Genomic DNA, 23576 nt, shown 5'->3' with positions numbered 1-23576 from the left:
GCCAAAGTTTGGTCCTCCATTACCAACATCCCAGAAAAGGACCTATGACATTTACAGAGGAGGTGGGTGGCTCTAGGACAAGGTTTCTCAATCAAGGCACCCTATACAATTATGCACAATCTGAAGGCACCCTATTCTAAAATGTAAAAACTAAACGTTTTACATAATGGAGCGGCATCCACATGCACGAAATCCAACATTAGAGGTGATTTAGATTTACAAACCAATAGATTTTTGTTAACTGGCACCAATTCGGATTCCTCAGTTCCTCTCCCTCATTCAGCCAACATGATCCCAGTGCTGGTGGAGAGGGGGAAGGGATAAGCAAACATCTACAGGTGCCCAATGTCATCCTTATCAATTTAAGAAATCAGGTGCTAGGATGCTGGCAGCTGGTTCACACAATATCTAAAATTGTTATGCTACAAAAGAACCTGTGGTTTTGTGTAAAAAAAAAAAAAAAAAAAAAGCAGACTTGAACTGACAGCTTGCTGACAATTTTTGGGCGCAAACTCTGCAATTTTTAGGCATTTTACTAAGGTACCCCTGAAAAAGCCAGAAGGCACCCCAGGATGACACAGTCACCCAGGTTGAGAGAGGTTGCTCTAGGAGTCCTGAAGTTGCTCTTTTAATAATCCCAGGATCCATTTCCAAAGCCAAAAAGGGTCTCTTTTTTACTGGCAGGGTGGGCAGTGAATCCAAAACATTGGAAAGCTCCCCACAATGAGTGGATCACGGAACCTACACCCATACAATATATGGGCAAAACTGCACAACATCACGTTCCATGTTTCCAATTACACGTGGAGTCTACGGGTCGCTATTGAGGGCTCTATGCAATCTAAAAATCTTTAAATGGATTGAAGAATGTGACCACCATATTTAAAGGACAGCTGGTTCCTCTATCTGGACTCCTTGATATCCTCTCTCACCATATGCTTTCCATCTCTTTCCCATGTACCCAGTGTGGTATGCTTTACAACTCTATACAAAATGTCTATCACTGCTGTCTTCACCTGCATGTGAGTAAAAGTAAAGTGACAGCTTCCAGACAGGCTTGCTCACGTGGGTTCAGATGAGCATCAAACCTGAGCACATCCCACCCAACTATACAGCAGAGCTTCGGAATGGCTTCTTGTGCTCTTTGATTGGCTCCACTCAATTGTGCTGAAGTTCAAGGTGCTTGCGGATAAAGAAGAGAATGTAGTGAGAAGCACAAACGTCCGCTGCTTCTCTCACTGTCCAGTCAGGGAGGGGGGGGTTAGATTGTTAGATACTGTTCACATTTGTGCAATTTCAGGTGCGACCAAGCTGTAAAATTGCCAGTCACATTGTTTTCAATGATGCCCACTCCAATCAATGCAACTCCGCGCAATGTAATTTTGGTAAAAGGTTTCTGTACTACTTTGATGCAATTCCAGAGTGATTTTGGCCCCATAAACCACATCCAAGTTGCACTACATAAATTGCACTGAAAAAAAAAAAATCAGATACAAAATCTGACTGCAGCAGTGTGAACCTAACCTTACTGAACTGCAGCAGATTAAAGTCAAGTCTCATCATGGCCCCCCCAATTTTTCTTATACGTGTAGCCAACTTTTCTGTAAAAAAAAAAAAAAAAAAGGCAATTGCATGGGCATGCAACGCTGCACCCAAATGAAACTTAAGTCTTTCCCCACAAATGTAGCTTTCTTTAGGTGGTATTTGATTGCCTCTGCTTTTTTTTTTTTTTTTTACATTTTTTTGCACTATAAAAAAAAAAACCCTGCAATTTTGACTTTTGCTATAACACATCTGGTAATTTAAAAAAAATAATTCATCATAAAATTTAGGCCAAAATGTATTCTGCTACATGTCTTTGCTAAAAACAAATTTTTAAACTGATTTTTTTTTTTATACTAGCAATGGCGGCAATCGACTTATAGCGGGCATTCTGACAAAGAGGGGGGTGTGGGAGTAAGATACTGTTGCTGACATCCCCATTGACACTGTACTAATGACACTGGGCAGGAAGGGGATAACATCTGGGGCGATCAAAGGGTTAACTGTGTGCTGTATTTTACTGTGCAAGTACACTATGCAGAGCAATACAAAGCAGTGTACTGAAGCTGACAGGGGAGATATCTATTGTTTGCATGACGAACTCTCCCCCTAGTCAATTGCCGGTGAGGACCCGGTGATCAACAGCTGTAGCCGCCAATAGTGACACAGGTAGTACGCACGTGCCCCCTACCCAGAAATACAAAATCATGTACACACTCTGCACAGCCCTGCTGCCTTGTAGCAGTAGTTCTGTTGTAGGGCGGTCAGGAAGTGGTTAAAGGAAACCGGTCATTGGAGAAATACACAGGGCACTATAGTTTATCTTGTATTTGATGTATGAGCCACCAAGAAGGAAGAAAAGTAAAACCGAACCAGATTCAATGCAAAATTGATGTGTGTGATCAGGGTCTCAATTTTCTACCTAAACTGCAGCACAGAAAAAGAAAGACTACGGGGGTGGGGGATACAAGCTAAGGCTAGGTACTTTTTTTTTTTTTTACACTATACTTAGGGATGATGTCCTACTTTGTTTTGCAGGAACGTGTCACAGGCCTGGGAGAGGGGTGTGGATAGGTAGCAGAATTCTAGAGTATTAGTTGTATTGTATAGTTTGTTATCACTAGTTAGTGTGAGGTGTGCATTGTTCACAGTTTTTGTACTGCATATGTTTTATATGTTGAAAAAGTATTTGGAAGAGTCTGCCAACAGACACAGAACAGAGACCCAGAGAAATGTTAAATGCAGTTAATGAGCTGTCACACAGCAATGCACTCTGAAACTACACCCAAAAAAGCATCAGACAGAAATGCATAGGTGTTGAGACAACCTAAAACACTAGATCTCAGCTTTGAGTTCCTGAGCATGTAAGAAATCAATATCTATAGGAAACATCTGTTTTAGCTGACTATGCTCTTTTAGATTTCTGCTCATCTTAATATTTGCACTGCATCTTAGACATGATTCAAAGTGAAAATTCAGGCAAGATTCTGTATATACAATTTGAACACTGTCATCATTAAAATGTCAGTTTTCCAACCATCCAATATTGCTACAGCCAAGCAATTGCTTGCTGATTGTTCACCTTGAGGTCCGGAAGAGTTATTGATTTGGTAAAAAGAAAAAAAAAAAAAAAAAAAAAAAGAAGTGTGATCAGAGTCACTGGAGGATTTCAGTGGCACTCTTGCAAATGCAAGAAGGGATATCATTTCAGGATACAGTCAATACTAAACTCTGAATCCCAGCCAACTGCATGCTCTTCCTAACGCAATACAAATTTTCAGATTATGTGGTTTGGTTGAAGAAAGGTAAAAAACTGCAGAGGTCACACTACAACCTGCTAGACACAACAGAACTCAGTGCCCTAGAACCATGTTTCTCAACCAGGGTTCTGTGGAACCCTAGGGCTTCTCCCGAGATTGCTAGAGGCTATTACAGGGAGCAATGGTTGACTGCCCTCTCAACTACACTGATAATCAATGAAAGGGGGCAGTTGTCCACTAACATTTGTTGTCACTTCTACGCCGACCACAAATAGGAGGGCACCACAATCGTTACCGTCTCTTTTCTGCACTTAGTTCTTTCAAGATTACTGAAGATAATTTGGGGTAACTTTGTAAATGGATCAATTCTCTATATTTATTTAAAAAAAAAAAACCCACACATTAACTTCATGCTCCTGTTTATGTACCATGAGCTGTAGGTAGAAGCCTTTTTGGCAGGGGTTCCCCGAGAACCTGAACATTTCTAGGTTCCTCAAGGGTAAAAATTAACACGAGGCTACCCTAGAATCTGCTTGGTTCATAGTTGGCAGTAAATATCTCCATATTGTATAAAGAGAACCTACCAATTACAAGTTCAGTCAGGATATATTCCTATAAAAAGGTCATCCAAGCCAAGACTGGAAATCCTGTCTCACAGCCCCTGAAAACAATAGCTCACCCTCTGCCAGTAAGCCAATTCTTGATTTTGCCAGTTTCTGCTAGCATGTAAATATCCATGACAGTCTATAGAACCATTTCCATAGCATACAGAGCAGATTACCTCAACCAACAATATTTAAAATTACTCCTTACATCATGTAAGCATACTGCAAAGATGAAAACATTAGAACACATGGTAGATCTTAAAGCATTTATACCCTGAAAAGTCTGATGTGGCTTTAACAGATCAAAGCCAACATACATTACTCAAAGCTATCATTTTATAATCATTTAGATCCAATACATTTGTGCAACAATTCCTAAAACCTGCCCAACAGCTTTTTAACTGAATAGGGCTGTGACGGAGACCCTACACTGCAATCAATTGAAAAATCTGCACACCAAACTTGTTTATGACATTTTTTGTTTTGAACAAATGCTATTCGAAAATGAGAATGATAAAGTCATCCATAAATAATAATTAAAGTGAGATTAAGCCAAGCCTTTTCTTTGTTCTGAATAGTACAGCAAGAGGATTAGAACCTTTGCCAGTATTTAGCCACTGACTTTCCCTTCTGGGGAGATTTTCCAGTTCTGTGACCCTGACAAGCTTGAACCTTTACTAAAAAACAAAAAAACAACAAACACACACACACGCACCATTTAGGATAAAATTATACCTTAACCATTTGAAAACCATAGCAAATAAAATCAGCATCTTTTTTCTAGAAAACTACTTAGAACCCCAAACATTATATATTGTTGAACCTTAGTTGAAGGTTTACATTTCTGTGCAAGCATATGGATAGGCTGTGATCATTGTTGGCAATGACAGATACTCTTTTTGGAGACATTAGGGGTCTTGGGGGTAGTGTGCAGGGTCCAAGTTGTTAAAGCAGGTGGTGAGGAGGCAATAAGTCTTCTTACTAGTAATGCACCGATATATTGACTGCTGAAAATTTTTCGGCTGAAAATAGGGTTATCAGTATTTTGCTGTTAGAGGAAAAAAAAAAAAAAAAAAAGAAAGTGATAATTAACTTCAATGCAAACACTATCCCTCTGAAGTGTGGGGTCTTGTGAGCAACTATGGTGTATGTAAAGTGCTAATAAATAAAATATCCTAAAATTGTGATATACAAAATGAAATTAAATTAGATCATGTATGAAACTGAAAATGTGGTTCGCTTACACTCTACACATACTCATACCATTGTGTCAAGGCATAAAATCAAACAGTGTCATGCTCCACTGACAATTGCAAAGATTATGAGTGAAGTGTTAAATAAAAGTTCTGCATCAAAAGCATATAACTATCACTGCAATTATATTGCTACTACAATCTTGTCCTTAATGAGTCCGTGCCTTTGGTACTTCTATTGCTGTGATGCGAAATAACCGTGCAGTTCACCAGGCTTAAAAAATATATTGTGCACCTTCACCGGTTGTGCTCTCACCTGATGTACAGTATATGACCAAACCGTTAAGTGAGGTCATAAAAAGCTTGTATCCCTTTATTTGGACTTCGTAGTAAATGGATAGGATTATCCCTCTTCACCTGTGATGGATGGAGGGAGTATTCCCTTTTCCCAGCAGGGGGTCCCCTCACTTCCTTATGGATTTTCCTGGAGCCCAATGAATAGATGGGAGTATCCCTCTTCCCACTAGGGGGTCTCCTTGCTTCCTTAGGGATTTTTCTCCATAGGTGTATTGGCCATGAAATTTAATAAAAGATAGTGCCTTATCCTCTTTAAAAGTAAATCTTATTTAAATTAGTGCACTCACATGCATTACAAGTTAAAACCGCATTAAAAGTTTTAATTTGAATCCACAGTAAGGTTTTCCGATATTGCTGAATATTTGACTTAAGTGTCATGACGTCAGAGCCCCTCCCCATGTCCCTCTGACTTCAACACAAAACACCTCTATTTAAAAAGGGTATCTTCACTTTCATGGGGGGAAAATAGCAAAAAATGAAAAAATATATATTTGGTTTTTTTTGCTGTCCTGAGTAGGCAGTGCACCACATCGCTCTCCTGGCTTTATTTATAATCTGAGAGTGGCTGATGTCACCAAGGGCAGGAGATGGGGCAGAGCAGGATAGTGACCACCAGTCAAACAGCGTAAACAGTCTTAAATGTCTGCAGAGGAACTAGCTTCTCTCCCTCGCTCTCTGAAATACAGCTAGGTAAAGACTTGTTGCTGGGTCTTAAAGAGACAGTATCGGTATTTGCTGAGAGGTAACTGATTTTATACATACATTTTGTGCAGATATGAGCTCACCACACTTGTTAGTGGCACAGAAGATTAACAAAGGTAAGGAGGAGGCAACGTGGGACAGGTTTTTAAAAGAGTGCTCAAGGATCGCAAATTACGGTGTTTTGCATTTTAGGAGCCGAAGCCCCAAACAAACACTCCAAAAAACATAAGACCCCTCATCGATAATCTTCGACTGAACAGGACAATCCACATCCCTCAGAGTCCTCTGCAAGTAGCCCATGTGTCACTGGCTCACATGTTTACGCCAGCATTATAGGAAATTACTTTCCCAGTTCAGGGTGCTTTTTGGGCCTGCATGCAGCAGCAGAAAAATTCAACTGTATGGATTGCGTTAGAGAAGTGATAATGGATAATGAAGATGTGGATGTGCACAATTCTAAGCCTCTGTGTAGGATGCTATAGCAGAAGGTATGCTGCAAATATCCATGCCACAGGCAGCAAAAAAAACAAAACAAAAAAACCAAAAAAAAAACCAAACAAAACAAAAAAACAAAAAAAAAACCACCACGTAAAAAAAGGAGAAAGGGCCCTTTCCCACAATGACAGATCATAAAGAGCTTGATGATGAATGGCAGAAACATCAGAAGTTCACGCCAGTGCAGAAAAGTCAACAAAATGTAATGTTACATTTCTTCTACAGTAAGCATCTGGAAAATGGTAGAAAGCATTGCAATACATCAAACACTCATGCTGAAACATCCAGAACAGAGAAATTCTGGTGATCTGGCCATCAGGCTTGTACAGAAACTATACAGTGGTAGGATTTGCCTGTCAACCAGCAACAGCATTAACTTCAAAAAGTGTTTAGAAATGGCTTTAGATCCAAGAGTGGAACCTGCAAGATTTGGCACAGTTTCAGGGGGAGTGGAACCTGGCAGCTGAATTTTGATGGATGCTTTGATAGACCTAGTACAGACGCTGGTGCACTCAGTCACAGCCATGAGTGTTGTGGTTATGTCACTGAAGGGCTGATGGAGCCTCCACACAACCCTTCTGTCTTATAATGAGTGGTTATTTGGCAAACGCTAGACAATGCAATTAAGCGAATGACAGGAGGAAAAGACTGTGGCTACAAACTAGTAAGAGAAGGCAGCCATCTTTTCACTCAAGTCTACTGAACTTCAGAACAGTTCAGGAGGCCAAGCTTTAGATTTAACATCACAGTGGAGGTGCCTCGAAGTTACTTTTTGCATGGAATAATGCCCACAGCAGGTTGCCAAGATGGCTGGAAAGTTTTTTTGAAGGTGCACCCAACCAGTTCCTTCCAGTGGGGGCCAAGATAGCCTTCTTCTGGATAGTGTGGATGACAAAACATCAAATACCAGAGGGTCTGGAAGACAAAATTAGGTGAAAGTACAATGGAGAGTTACAAAATCAACCACTGAAACCACATCATCCATGACCAACAGAACTTAGAAGAGAATTTTTGCAAGATTACATAAGAAGTTATACTGCTACAAGGCCATCATGCCAGAAGAACAAAATCTGTGGGGCTTTTGCCCCTATTTTTTCTAGTACCCAAGGCTAGAGCTTTCTGGCCTGTTTGAAGGAATTGAATGTGAACATACACACCATCGGTTCAAGTTGGAGTCCTTGAAGACAGTCGTGGTGATAGTTCAGCAGGAAAACTGGTGTCAATTGACCTGGCCGACTCATACTTCAATACTGTATCGATCAATGCCAAGCACCAGAGGTAGGTGAGAGTTGCAGCGGACAAATGTCACTTCCAGTTCAGATGTCTGCCTTTTTCAGAATTGGCACAGCCCCATTCATTTTTTTAAATTCTTGACAGTGGTGGTGCCTTGGGCCAGGTGGCACATGAGGGCATTTCAATTTGCCTTCCTCCATCTTTCAGATGGGCTGTCTATGTATCAGAAGATCTTTGTGCCTGCACAAATTCAGCAAGAACTGGAATTTTGGACATCGCCACTGTGCCTCTTTAGGTGCATGCCTCTCAGCCCAGGAGATGGAATGATTCTGGACAGCAGATGCCAGTCTCCCAGGCTAGGCAGTCCACAGTCTGAAAAGACAGGTTCAAGGCCCTTGGAGCCCCATGGAATGCATACTCCAATGGCCTTGAGTGGAAGGCAGCTTTTCTAGCATTTCAAGCCTTTCATAATCTTCAAGGGAGCCCGAGTGAAGTTGATTGACAAGACAGCATTAGCCTTCATTGCCTGCCAGCGGACACAGTTTTTTCCTATTACATCTTGCAACAGACACTTAGCTGGGCAGAGCACCACTTACAGGCAGTTAATATTGGTCTTCTTGCAAGGATAGCAGAATCAACTAATGGATCAGTTAGGCAGAATATTTTTCAATGAGTTCCTCAAAACAATATTGGACCTATGAGGCTTTCCAGCAGTAGTTCTCAGGGAGACGCCACTGAATGTGCAGCTTCCGATATTTGCAACAGGATACAAATATGAAGACTCCGTGATACAAGATAGGTTCACAGTGCCATGGGATGTTCCGTTTGATCTTAGTCTCTCCGGTGTCCTCGAATATAAAAAGGTTCTTCTGAAAATTTAGACAGTACAAGTTCATCCCATACAGGGGCATTCCACCTAACGAGAAGGCCTTGGCTTTCACTGCTCCTCCAGATGTCATCAGCACCACCCATTTCTGGTCAAATGAAATCTTATGGAAAGCTCAGTGACAGCGCCTCAATTCAGTACGACTACTTTTAATAGTCTGGCTATGGAATAGGCCAGACTGGAGGTGCAGGGATTCTCAGTCGAGGTGGTTCACACCTTGGTGAAGGCCAGAAGATCATCCATGAATGCTACAGAGATGAGATGAAGGAAGTTTGTTTCGTTTGTTCAACAAATTATTTTTCTTCTGTGTTCTCTGCTCTAGTCAATATCCTGGACTTTTTTTTACAGTCAGCACTAGAGGTTGGTCTGGCACAGGGGCGGACTGACCATTCGGGCACTTCCCAAGGGCCTAGGGGGCCCAGTGAGGCTCATTGTCCAGTGACAGCGTGGGGAGCGGACGAGGCAGTCTCAGATCCCGACCAGGAAGTAGCTTACCTTTCACTTCATGTGGTGACAGAGTAAGTTGAGGTCCCAGACAGTGGTAGTGCCTTGCTACATGTTTCTGGTGATGGAGCCAGTGGCGTATTATTGGTGCAGGGTGTTCACTGCACACACCCTGCCACCAGAAGAGAAATCAGATGCACACAGTCATGGATGATCATTGCAGCAGAGGGACAGTTACAAGCACTGATCTCCCTATATGGTTTTCAATGAAGCAGCTGAAAGCCACAGGAGGGAGGGGAGGAGAGGCGGCTTTCAGTTACTTCACTGAAAGCCATACGGGGAGATCACTACTTGTAACTCTCCCTCTGCTGCACTGATCATCCATGACTGCATCAGATTTCCCTTCTGGGCCCCACGTGCTCCTCAGCTCCCCCATTTTGCAGGTCTCTGATGCCTGGTCTTCTGACAGTGCCCAGCCCCTTCCCCCATCCTCTACAACAATGGCAGCAGAGGAGAAAGCCCAGATCTGCTCTGTATCCCCTCCTTTCCCTTCCTCCATCCTTTACCTCCCCTCTATTCCGCCCCTTCCTTCATCCATTTCCTCCCCTCCATTTCCTACCCTCCATTCCCTCCCTTTCATCCATTTCCTCCCCTCCATCTATTCATTCATTTCCTCCCCTCCATTCCCTCCCTTTCCACCCCTTCGTCCATTCCCTCCCTTCTTTCATCAATTTCCTCCGCTCCATTCCCTCCCTTCCTCCATATCCTCCCCGCCATCCATTTCCTCCCCTCCCCCATCCATTCCCTGCCTCCCTTCCATTCCCTCCCCTACCTTTTCTTCCTCCCTCCATCCATTCCCTCCTGATATAAGGGGGTACAGGTTGTTTATTCATCCCAATCTAATGACAGCCCAACATATATTAGTGCTCTCGGTTCACTCCCTACTGACACGGTCCATTGCTCCCACAAAATCATTGTGAAAAAACAATTACAAAAATAAAAAATTGTAAAAAACTGAAAAACAAATTAAAAAATTCTGCCACCCACACCACTGCTCTACCAACACCATTCACTGGCCACCCAAAAGCATTTAAAAAAAAACAAAAAAAAAACAAAAAAAAAAAACCACACTATAAGAACTACTGACACCATCCTGCACAACTACCCACCGCCATACACTCCACACTCTTCTCTCTGTACATACACTACCCACATTTCACAGTGTACATTCCCTATTTAACATTACCACATGCCGCACTATGCAAGTAATCTCAGACACTATTTAACCACACCCTTTTAAGCCACACCCAATTTTTAGAGCAATTTAAAAACACACCGCTTCATTCTCACCCCTTCCTCGCACATAAGGGATTATGATTAAGTCCGATGACGAAACGCATCAAGGAAAGTGAAGTCAGATGCACACGGCGGAACCGGAAGTGACGGAGCAGCCATCTTGGAAATTGGCAAAACCTTACCAAACACAGGATGTTACCTGGACTACATAGAGGTTTGGAAATATGGTGTTTTTAAAGCTGTTGTGATGTAAGCACAGTATCAAAGTATATTTTAAAGGTGTGTTGCGGTATTACACTATATCCTTTTTATATATTGTGTACATCGATGCAGCTTGGTATCAGGAGGAGTGTGGAGTATTCAGGCTTAACTAACCCAAACGACATCATGGAGTTATACCCATAAGGCTGTGATGACATCTTAAAGATCTTTTTTCAGGAGGGCGATCTTTGGAATTATATCATACCCTGGTGGTATTAAGGTGTAATTAGTATTTTATTTTGGGAAGGGTATTCATTCCTTACAAAATAGAAGTGCACACAGATATTGACACTTGCTGGTTAATGTTTTCTTTTGCACTGAGAGTGATTCACTGTCACGGTTGACACACTAGTTCACTTTTTCACTGATAGTGGTCACGTGTGATTTTACACAGTGTATTATATTTTTACACAGTGTATTACTTATGTATTGGGTTATTAAGGATAACGCACTATTTTCCTTTTTTTGAGGTTTACTTTGTTCGTGGGAGCCATTTTGAAGGCTCAAGAACCTGGAGTTATTTGGCATGACCATTTTATGACTTTATATTTTTCTGAGGACACAAGTGCATGATTTTTATATATTGACTTTATTTGGATATTATTGCTTCATTTTTTTATATATTTCTTATTTTTTCACATTTGGGGAGTTTCGTATGATATAGATAGCATATGAAAGAAAGTTATATATAGATACACTTGCAAGAGTGAAGGTGTGATTTTATGCTATAGGGTATATTTTTCATTTAGGTGGATACCGTAATTATATACACATTTTCAAAAAAAATCAAATAGTCTTCCAGTTAAGCAGAGAAGCAAATTGACAACAATTCAGACCAACGGAGTTGGGAGAAGGTTCTCAGAGCTGACCAGATGTTCTGGGAAGCGGTCATTCATACAACAGCTTCCTGCACAGATTCAGGGTTTGTTAGGATGCCAGCCTCCTAGAAAATGACTTGCTCCCTGCCCCATTCAGCCATATTTGGGCAACAACCAGAATCCCCACTCCTTGTTTATATTTAGCCAGCGAATTGCCTGGAATGGAAGCTGAATGGGGGCTAGAGATGAGTCATTGGTTGCTAGGACGCTGCCAGCAAAGACAACATCCTTGCTAGCAAGAGGCTATATATGCACTGAGGACAGTCTTCACAGTGTGGACACTCCAGCCTCCGTGCCCTCCATGCCACAGATTCATGTACCTGTTCCCGACTGTTATCTGAATCTGTCACCCACACCAATATACACGTTTAAAGGCGTCAAGCATTTTTTTCTGCCAAACACTGCTGCTAGGACAAAAGGCGTCTAGGAGAGATTGCTAAACATCCAGTGTTCACGAGGCCTTGGATGAACCTAATCGGTGCCGGGAATACCAAAATGATAGTGGCCAACGGCTAATTGACACCAACAACTAAAATTGTGGGTTTTTTTGGTTTTGTTTAAAGGCAGGCAAGGCAGACTATTTAGGATACATCTCAATTTACCAAACTACAGACCAAGCTGAAAACATTGAAGGTTCAGGCAGTAGGCTATAGAGAGGCTGGATGTCACAGCTATATAGTTACTGTGGTTGAGGGAATTTATCAGCCCCTGTATCAGATGAAGTCTTTCATGGGTCATCTCTTTATTTTATATTTCTATTCCTGACCTGTCTGAGAAAAAGCATCTAGACCTCTAGATAAGATTAATGATCCGCTGACTCTACTGTCCTACAAGGACTGCACATCCATATAAATAGAACTGGCATCGGAGAAATCTACCTTACCTGGCATTGTACTATTTTTAATGTGCTTTTAGCTTCAGTAATTGCGTCCATTATGTACTAACTGAAGACAATGCATATGCCACAAACAAGACGGCATGCTTTTAGAACACAAGGCAGCTGCAGCATCTGCTATGCACTCCTCTCCTCCACCACCTTCAGCTGCTCATTATGGTTATTAGCAATTTTATTAAAAGTTCTCTGTGGAAAAGCATGACATTGGGGCATTGTAAGCGGTCAGCCTATTACCGCCTGCTCAAACTGAAAATATTAGGTTGCATTTAAACTGAAACACAAATGTATTGCAATTTAAGGATGGCTATGGATGCCTTGTATTTTTTTTTTTTTTTTAATCAACCAGAGGGCTGATATAAAAAAACAAAACAAAAAAAAACCCCAAAAACAAACAGACCTTTTCCCCAACTCACTCACACAAGTTGGATGGAAGAATCCTCCCCACTGTGCCATTATATTCTGACAGTGGGACTCATCAGAATACACAGCTCTTGACCAAAGTTTTCTGAGAGTCCTGTGTGACTTCAGTGGTGCTTCTGCTTTTGAGTGGAACTCTGCTTTATCGGCCTCCTCCCCACCCCTCCACTGCCATATTTGGCACTTTTTTTTGGGGGGGGGGGTGTACTTGGCTTTGACAGGTATCTGCTCCCACTTCTAGCTCAGTTCACCACGGCAAAGTGACCGGAAGTTGGCCCCCTCATTGCTCCTGCAGTCTCCTGGGAACTTTCACAGGTCCCAGGAGACTGCCGGACCAATCAAGAGGCGCGGCATGACTCGCGCATGCACAGTGGGCACCAGGTTGTGAAGCCGCAGGCTGTTACAGCCTGGTGCCCACAGTAGGGATACCGGTGCGTTGAGGACAGGAGGAGAGAAGGGACTGCACAGGTGAGTGCATTGCTGGACCCCAGGACAGCTAAGTGTGTGTTTATTAAAAGTAGCAGCACACTGACCTTCCCAGTGAATGTCTGTGCAGGGAAGGGGGGGGGGGTAGTGTCAGCAGAAGTATGATCATTGGAGGAGAGCAAGCAGAGCACACCCAAAAAACTGACCACAATGTACTCTCCTGCCTAGTGTGGTCAGTTTTTAACAGGAAAGCAGAGGGACTGGCAGGAACACCAGGGATTTCACACAAAGGAAGCAATACAAAGAACAGGATACTTTTCATACAAGTATATAGTACAGCGGACACATCAGGAATTGGGTTATTGCCATTAAAGCTGAACTTCACCCAAACTACCTGCTTGTTTGCATCCTCCCCCCCACCCCCACTGCCTCATTTGGCACTTGGGGTGGGAGGGGAATGGCGGGACCGGGTACCTGCTCCCACTTCCAGGCAAATAACAGCAATGTTTAGACCCCAAAACCAATCCCATTGCATCGGTTTCCCTCATCGGTAGATTAAAGGGAAGACCTTCCGTATGCATATACGGTCAGCAAATTTTTTTTTTTCTATTTTTCTAATCAATACTTCCCTTTTCATTTTCTAGCTGTGTACACCTATATCCGCCCACATCCAGTCTGTTCAGGTTCAGACTGAAAGAATTCCTCAATTACATGGGGTACACTAAAGCATGCACCCACTGAGGGCCAGGTTTACATACAGTGAAGGAAGTAAGTATTTGATCCCCTGCTGATTTTGAATGTTTGCCCACTCACAAAGAAATGATCAGTCTTAAAAAAAAAAAAAAAAAAAAAAACACAAACACACACACACACACACACACACACACACACACACAACACCTGTCCACAGGAGCAATCAAACAATCAGATTCCAAACTCTCCACCATGGCAAAGATCAAACAGCTGTCCAAGAAAGTCAGGGACAAGATTGTAGACCTACACAAGGCTGGACTGGGCTACAAGACTATCACCAAGCAACTTGGTGAGAAGGTGACAACAGTTGGTGCAATCATTCGCAAATGGAAGAAACACAAAACTACTGTCAATCTCCCTAGCTCTGGTGTACCATGTAAGATCTCACCTCGCGGAGTGTCAATGATCATGAGAACAGTGAGGAATCATCCCAGAACTACAAGTGAGGATCTTGTCAATGATCTCCAGGCAGCTGGGACCACAGTCACCAAGAAAATTGGTGACACACTACGCCGACAAGGATTGAAATCCTGCAGTGTCTGCACGGTCCCTCTGCTCAAGAAAGCACATGTCCAGGCCAGTCTGAATGATGCTGAGGACTGCTTAAAAGTGTTGTGGTCAGATGAGACCAAAATCAAGCTCTTTGGCATCAACTCAACGCGCTGTGTTTGGAGGAGGAAGAATGCTGCCTATTACCCCAAAAACACCATCCTATCAAAACATGATGGTGGAAACATTCTGCTTTGGAGGTGTTTTTCTGCTAAGGGGACAGGACAACTGCACCGCATCAAAGGGACGATGGACGGGGCAATGCATCGTCAAATCTTGGATGAAAACCTTCTTCCCTCAACCAGGGCATTGAAAATGGGTCGTGGATGGGTGTTCCAGCATGACAATGACCCAAAACACACGGCCAAGGCAACAAAGAAGCACATTAAGGTCCTGGAGTGGCCTAGCCAGTCTCCAGGCCTTAATCCGATTGAAAATTTGTGGAGGGAGCTGAAAGTTCGAGTTGCCAAATGTCAGCCACCAAACCTTAATGACTTGGAGGGGATCTGCCAAGAGGAGTAAGCCAAAGTCCCTCCTGAGATGTGTGCAAAGCTGGTGGCCAACTACAGGAAACGTCTGACCTCTGATTGCCAACAAGGGATTTGCCACCAAGTACCAAGTCATGTTTTGTGAAGGGGATCAAATACTTATTTCCCTCACTGTAAGGCCACCTTTAGGGATACCCTACAGTCGGATTCATGTAATAAGTCAAAATAGGCATAAGGACTACCTGAGTGAAATGAGCCTAAAGGGATGAAAAAGAATCAGCATCAGTGCTGCAGTCTGGTACCAGGTCATGGATGAAATGTAATACTAATCTTTATCTGGACAAACTGAAATAAATGGTGCTGCAGACTTCTCCTTCTAGAAAGGAAAAAAAATACATTTAGAGGGCCAGATTTTAAAATTATAGCATCAATAAAAAGACATGTTAAATAGATACCAACTCAAATGTCAGTGAAGTTAATCAGTGGACTATTGCTTTAATTTTCTGCTCTCCTCCCACTCAGTCTGAGACAGTTTACTTAGCTTCCCACTGAAAGGAAGTGAATGCATTGCTAAAATATGCCTCAAACAGCCACAGTGTGAGGATTGTGTAGCAGTTCCTCCAGCACTTCCTTCAATTCTATTTAAATAGTCTCATGTCAGCATTACTATTAGAGGAATGCAAGTCTCACCTGTGCCAGAAAGTGGTCAGTGAAGGCCATTTATAGCGATGGGACATTACTTGACAGAGAAGTCTTATATGACAATGATAGTGCCACTCTAAGATGCATGCCATAAAAGCAGAACATTTAAAACAATCTAGCAGCCAAAACATTGGAACCACCATGAGCGATTACCCATCAGAAGAAACTAGTATGGAACCTACATCCAGTCAAAAAAAAAAGGACTAGGTCCCTGGTCCATTCAGTACATAGCTCAATCTGAAATCTTTCACTTTTGGCCTAGGCATTTGATCATATGACAGGCCACCACGAGATCCTTAAGTTCTTTCAGAGGTCCTTTAACAAAATTCAGGTTTGTGCATAGAGGGGCAAGGGAAAACGTTTTCACTTAAGGCATACTAAAAGTAATTAAAGCCCCACTTAAAAAAACAAACAAAAAAACAAAAACAAATCTGTATAATATATGAATCCCCCACCACACTCTAACCCAGCCTTTCTTAACCAGGGTTCTATGGAACCCTACGATACCTCCACAGGTTACTAGGGGTTTCCTAAAGTGGAACTTTAGGTAAAGGGAGAACAGGGAGGATTTTTAATGCAGAAGAGACATGCTTTGACCAATGATCACAAAATGTAAGAAGCATTCTTCCAAACTGACCATCACACTAACATATTAGGAGTTGTAGACATAGTAACTTAGCAGGGGTTCCTTGGGACCAGAAAGTTACTTCAAGGGTTCCTCTGTTGGAGGTTGAGAAAGGCTGCTCTAATCCATCCATCTGATAAAGCAAGCTATATTCGCTTAAGTTTGCAGTCCAGGTCCCTCACCAGTGCCACTTGTAGGCAAAGGAGACTGTTGGCATAGTGATGCACACTACCCCTTGGGGCCGTTCCCCTAATGTAAAGGTCATTCCTCTTCTATATCCTGAAAGGAAACCACCACTTAACAGTCAATAGGAAGTGGCCATATCAAGTAGGTAATGGTGTGGACATCAAAAGGTCAACTCTGGATGTACAGTAAACAGAAACTAAGGTCTCTGGGCTTTTAGATTTTTAAGCCAGGAATCGGAAAGCTCCATGAGCAGACCCCATGAAGGATTTGTGATATAAAGATTAAGCAAAAACTACCACTATAATCTTATAGGTAAAAGATGTAACTAAAGCTGTAGGGATTTCTTTTAGTTAAACTCCAACACATACACACACTTACTTTATGTAAAGCCAGTACGGGTGCTGCCACAAATCAGAGTAACACTGTACAAAAAACCCTGAAGGTCAGAGGAACACTTTTGCATGTTTAAAAAAATTTGACCTCTCTTTACTGTTAAATTTATAAACCAAGCAGTAACTGTTTTATTGCTGCTCAATAGTGGCAATTGCTGGGGTACACTTGTATTTTACAACCCTAGGGATTTGGTCAACAGGCAGCCAAAGCATCTAAAATGAAGATTAGAGACATGGTAGGCACAAGGTGTTCTCTGCATTTGGTTAGATGTTGAATGTTCAACCCTGGCTGAAGGGTTACTTTTTATGCTGAAGCCCAGGTAAACCCCTAATACAGTTGGAACAGGTAGGAATCATTTTACCTGTCAAAGGATTTGGAGCTTTGCTCAACCCATCTTTAGGTCAAGCCCCACCATCCACCCCCAGAACACATTCAGATGTTATCCTCCTTATGGTCTCCCTGCAGGCAACACTACAGTTAAGCAATATAGTCTGGTCCAGGACCTGCCACAGCCCATTATGGGCAACAGAGCAGTAAATAGGACATCAATTCCTCTGCTTTTCTGCAACCACATTCATTTTTGTATTACGAGCAACATTCTGCCACAGTCAGTATAGAAGAGTGCGTCTAATGGGGACATTCCCACCTAGAGAAATAGCCAACACTCTTTAAACACTATATAATAAAACTGATGTGTAGTTGTATATACACTTCCTCAAAATAAATACATAAAATTAATTAAAAGGAACACTAAAAACACATCAGATCTCAATGGGGAAAAATCATGCTGCATATCTATAATGATATTGACTGGGTAATGTGTTAGTAACGGAAGGATGCCCCATAGTTTGATGGAAATAAAAATTAACCGAAAATTAAGCCGAAATTTAATTGCAGCAACTCAAAATGCTACTTAGTTTGTATGGCCCCCACGTGCTTGTATGCATGCCTGACAACGTTGGGGCATGCTCCTAATGAGAATATGGATGTGTCCTGGGGTATTTCCTCCCAGATCTGGACCAGGGCATCACTGAGCTCCTGGACAGTCTGAGGTGCAACCTGGCAGCATCAGATGGACTGAAACCTGATGATATCCAAGAGGTGTTCTAATGGATTTAGATCAGGTGAGCGTGGGGGCCCATTCAATGGTATCAATTCCTTCAACCTCCAGGAATTGCCTGCATACTCTCCACATAAGGCCAGGCATTGTCATGCACCCAGAGGAACCTAGGACACACTGCATCTGCGCAGGGTCTGGCAATGGGTCCAAGGATTTTATCCCGATACTGAATGGCAGTCAAGATGCCATTGTCTATCCTGTAAAGGTCTGTGTGTCCCCCCATGGATATGCCTCCCCAGACCATCACTGACCCACCACCATAACAGTCATGCTGAAGGAGGTTACAGGTAGCATAACGTTTACCACGGCTTTCCCAGATCCTCACACACCTGTCACGTGCTCAGGGTGAACCTGCTCTCATCTGTGAAAAGCACAGGGCACCAGTGGCAGACCTACCAATTCTGGTGTTCAATGGCAAATGCCAATCAAGCTATGGTGCCAGCCAGTGAACACAGGACCCACTAGAGGACGTTGGGCCCTCAGGCCACCCTCATGAAGTCTGCTTGTGATTGTTTGGTCAGACATTCACACCAGTGGCTTGCTTGAGGTCATTTAGTAGGGCTCTGGCAGTACTCATCCTGTTCCTCTTTGCACAAAGGAAAAGATACTGGTCCTGCTGATGGGTTAAGGACCTTCAACGGCTCTGTCCAGCTCTCCTCCAGTAACTACCTGTCTCCTGGAATCTCCTACATGCTCTTGAGACTGTGCTGGGAGACTCAACAAACCTTCTGGTAATGACAGATATTGATGTGCCATCCTGGGAGGAGTTGGACTGCCTGTGCAACCTCTGTATGGTCCAGGTATCGCCTCATTTTAAAAGTAGTGACACGAACCATAGCCAAATGCAAAACTAAAGAAACAGTCAGAAAAGAGGAGTAGGGAAAAAAAAAAAAAAGGTCAGTGACTTCCACCTGTAAAACTTCTTGTTTTGGGGGTCGTCTTAATGTTGCCCATTTAGTGCACCTGTTAATTTCATTAACACCAAAGCAGCTGAAACGGATTATTGCTGTAGAAGCTGGTAATGTGGTTGTCAAAGTCTGCTTTAAGATACTCAGACAGTTTCTGTGATATTATATTTAAAGTCTGCGATCAATCTAAGCTGCATCCAAAGATTACTGTGAAATCTGTCAGCTATACAAAGTAAATTACAGACTTTATGGATTACGTCACCAAAAAACTGATTTGTTTAATAAGCCTGATCTTGTGGTGCAAGTCACTGTTGCTCCATACACCTTCGCTTAGAATTTATGACATCGACAACAGTGAAACCTGGGTACCCTTACTGGAGTATATAAAAACTGTATAGAAGGAACAACCAATATATTCAAAAGAGGCTAGAGACATACAGTGCCTTGAAAAAGTATTCATACCCCTTGAAATTTTCCACATTTTGTCATGTTGCAACCAAAAACGTAAATGTATTTTATTGGGATTTTATGTGATAGACCAACACAAAGTGGCACATAATTGTGGAAGGAAAATTATAAATGGTTTTTAAAATTTTTCACAGATATCTGAAAAGTGTGGCATGCATTTGTATTCAGCCCCCTTTACTCTGATACCTCTGACTAAAATCTAGTGGAACCAATTGTCTTCAGAAGTCACCCAATTAGTAAGTAGAGTCCACCCTGTGTGTAATTTAATCACAGTATAAATACAACTGTTCTGTGAATCCCTCAGGTTTGTTAGAGAACATTACCCCTGGTTCATGTGTGGGTGGTGCCATTAATTCTAATGGCACGCCGCCCGCACTGGAAATGGCAACCATACTGGGAACAGAGGTTCCCGTGCAGGCTGTGTTTTCCAGAAATGGAAAGAGTATGGCACAACTGCAAACCAACCAAGACATGGCCATCCACCTAAACTGATAGGCCGGGCAAGGAGAGCATTATCCAGAGAAGCAGCCAAGAGGTCCATGGTAACTCTGGAGGAGCTGCAGAGATCCACAGCTCAGGTGGGAGAATCTGTCCACGGGACAACTATTAGTCGTGCACTCCACAAATCTGGCCTTTATGGAAGAGTGACAAGAACACCATTGTTGAAAGAAAGCCAAAAATAGTCCCATTTGCAGTTTGCGCGAAGCCATGTGGGGGACACAGCAAACATGTGTAAGAAGGTGCTCTGGTCAGATGAGACCAAAATGTAACTTTTTGGCCTAAAACAAAAAACGTTGTGTAGTGGAAAATGAACACCGCACATCACCATGAACACACCATCCCTACTGTGAAACGTGGTGGCAGCATCATGTTGTGGAGAGGCTTTTCTTCAGCAGGGACAGGGAAGCTGGTTAGAGTTGATGGGCAGATGGATGAAGCCAAATACAGGACAATCTTAGAAGAAAAGCTATTAGAGTCTGCAAAATACGAGACTGGGGCGGAGGTTCACCTTCCAGCAGGACAACAATCCTAAACATACAGCCATAGCTACAATAGAATGTTTTAGATCAAAGCATATTCGTGTGTTAGAAAGGCCCCGTCAAAGTCCAGACCTAAATAAAATAGAGAATCTGTAGCAAGACTTGAAAATTGCTGTTCAGACGCTCTCCATCCAATCTGGCAGAGCTTGAGCTATTTTGGAAAGAAGAAAATTTCACTCCAGATGTGCAAAGCTGGTAGAGACATACCAAAAAAACTTGCAGCTGTAATTGCAGCAAAAGGTGATTCTACAAAGTATTGACTCGGGGCTGAATACAAATGCACACCATGTCACGATCGCGGCGTCCGACCCCAGACCTTCTCACCAAACTAGTGAACAAAGGACTAGCCGATTTAGAACCGCGATGTGACGCGCGTAAATGCCACACCCTGCACAACGATTTTCCAGCTAATGGACCACAATTGATGTACCGGCAGCCTGGGCGATTGTTACTGGGTCAGGTTAATTACGCAATTAACCCTTCACACTGCCACCACCTCCTTTTTTGTATAGAGAAAGAGGAAACTCGGCGTTATTAGCTATAACACTATAATGATTAAGATAATTGTCTGTATAAAACGGTCCGCAGGCCGGTTATACAGAGGTTTAAACAAACAGTAGCGTTCTCTTTAGAGGCAGGAATTCATAAATTGCAATAAAGCGCTATAGAAACAGTTCAACACTTTCAGAAGGAAAGATTTATTACTAAAAAGGTCAAATGGGTGCAATAAAAATATTTACATAAAAAGATGTACCCAAGATTGAGATTATATATATATAATAATATATACACACACACACACACACACACACACACACACACACACATATATATATATATATACACACACACACACATATACAAAGAACCATAGCACAGCAAAGAGATATCAGGGTGAAAGGGTTAAAGTACTTGCCAAAGTCCTGGGTTAGCAGATCCAGGATTCAGAGCAGAAGGGTGCTTTGATCTCCCTATGTTACAATGGTCAATGGGAGAATTCTTCAACTCACTACTCTTAGGCCTGACAGCCTGTTTTGTAGTCCCCAGCAGGGGGTGGCTCTGACGCCACAGACCAATACCCAGTGTAGGCGTCTGGGTGTCGACCTAAACTAGAGCCAAAATCTTGTGTAGTTCATATTTGGGCTCATAACTTTTCCTATGCACAAGTGACATTCTACCCGCGGGTAGATTATTATGCAGACAAGTCTGAGGATTGAATAGACAGGAATTATGAAAGTGTACATTGAACGGTTTGCGAGATCTATTTTTCTGCTTTCCTGTGTGCCCGAGACAAGGCGAGTGACCCATCAAACTGTTTGCCTGCTCATCGTTCATCTGACGATATGTCCGTTTTTTTTTTGTAAGTCTCTCATATTCCAAGATATGAGACATAGGGGAAAAATGGATTTTAACACAAGGTTATCTGGTCGTGTTTCCTTGGAATGTTCTTTGAACTCCGGGGAAAGCTTGCCTTATCTTATACGAGGTGTGATATGGTACAGCTCGCCCAGACAGCTAGGCACCTAGCTCAGAGATGTTTTATGGCTCTGGGGTTCCCTGCTGCCTTGGCCTGCCAGTGACCCACAACCAGCACACATACTGGCCAAATGTCTCCTCTCAGAGAGGGAGGGGGAGGGAGTGAGGGGAGAAAAATGGATACTCTTAACAAAATGGCAGACTGCGTCAGTCTCTGTTTCGCACGTTTGCGACACGCCACACTTCACATATTTGTAAAAAAAATTCAAAATTTATAATTTTCCTTCCACTTCAGAATTATGTGCCACTGTGTTGGTCTATCACATATAATCCCAATAAAATACATTTAAATTTTTGAAATACATTTACCTTTTTAAAAAGACAGCCATTTTGGCACGCTGACCTTAGCAAAAAGATGTCCAAGGTGAGGCTGGGGACCCAGAAGAACAATGCAAATGAACAAGAAGTACAACCATGGACAAAAGTTTTAAGAAAGACACAAATAAAATTTTCACAAAGTCTGACACTTGGGTGTTTTTAGATCTTTTTGTCAGATGTTATGGTATACTTATAAGTATAATTACAAGCATTGAATGAGTATCAAAGGCTTTTAGTGACAATTACATTAAGTTTGTGCAAAGTCAATATTTGCAGTGTTGACCCTTCTTTTTCAAAACCGCTACAATTTGCCTTGGCATGCTGTCAATCAATGTCTGGGTCACATGCTAATTGATGGCATCCCATTCTTGTATAAACAATGCTTGGCATTTGTCAGAATGTGCGTTTTTGTTCTCCCGTCTCTTGAGGATTGACTACAAGTTCTAATTGGGATTAAAGCCTGGAGGAGTTTCCTTGCCATGGACCCAAAATTGTGAGGTTTTGTTCCCCAAGCCACTCGGTTATCACTTTTGCCTTATGGCAAGGTGCTCCATCATGCTGGAAAAGGCATTGTTCGTCACCAAACTGTTCTTGGGAGATAAGTTGCTCTCAAGGGATGTTTTTCTAGCAATCTTTATTCATGGCTGTGTTTTTTGCCAAAATTGTGAGTGAGCCCACTCCTTTGGCTGAGAAGCAACACCACATGAATGGTCTCAGGATGTTTTACTATCGGCATGACACAGGACTGGCGGTAGCGCTCACCTTTTCTTCTCCAGACAAGGTTTTTTCTAGGATGCCCCAAACAATTGGAAAGGGGATTCAGAGAAAATGACTTTACTCCGGTCCACATTGGGCCAATCCCTGTATGTTTTGAATATCAGTCTATCCCTGCTGTTCTTCCTGGAGAGAAGTGGCTTATTTGCTGCCCTTCTTAACACCAGGCCATCCTCCAAAAGTCTTCATCTCACTGTGCGGGCAGATGCACTCACACCTGCCTGCTGTTCAAGCTCTGCACTGGTGGTGCCCCGATCCCACAGCTGAATCAACTTTAGGAGACTTTCCTGTCGCTTGCTGGACTTTTTTGGGTGCTCTGAAGCATT

At 42.5% G+C, this 23576-nt stretch overlaps 1 protein-coding gene across 1 annotated transcript in view; it reads right to left on the bottom strand.

Annotated features, from left to right (window-relative positions):
- FCHSD1 (FCH and double SH3 domains 1) overlaps positions 1-23576 on the bottom strand; it is a 129159-nt gene that overhangs the window by 86732 nt on the left and 18851 nt on the right. The gene's annotated exons all lie outside the window — the stretch shown is intronic.

This window comes from Staurois parvus, unplaced genomic scaffold (genome assembly GCF_062004578.1).
Source record: "Staurois parvus isolate SC_StPar_1 unplaced genomic scaffold, SC_StPar_1.0 ptg000006l, whole genome shotgun sequence".
In the NCBI taxonomy this organism is placed as follows: Eukaryota; Metazoa; Chordata; class Amphibia; order Anura; family Ranidae; genus Staurois; species Staurois parvus.
This window is presented reverse-complemented; position numbering and strand designations above follow the sequence as displayed.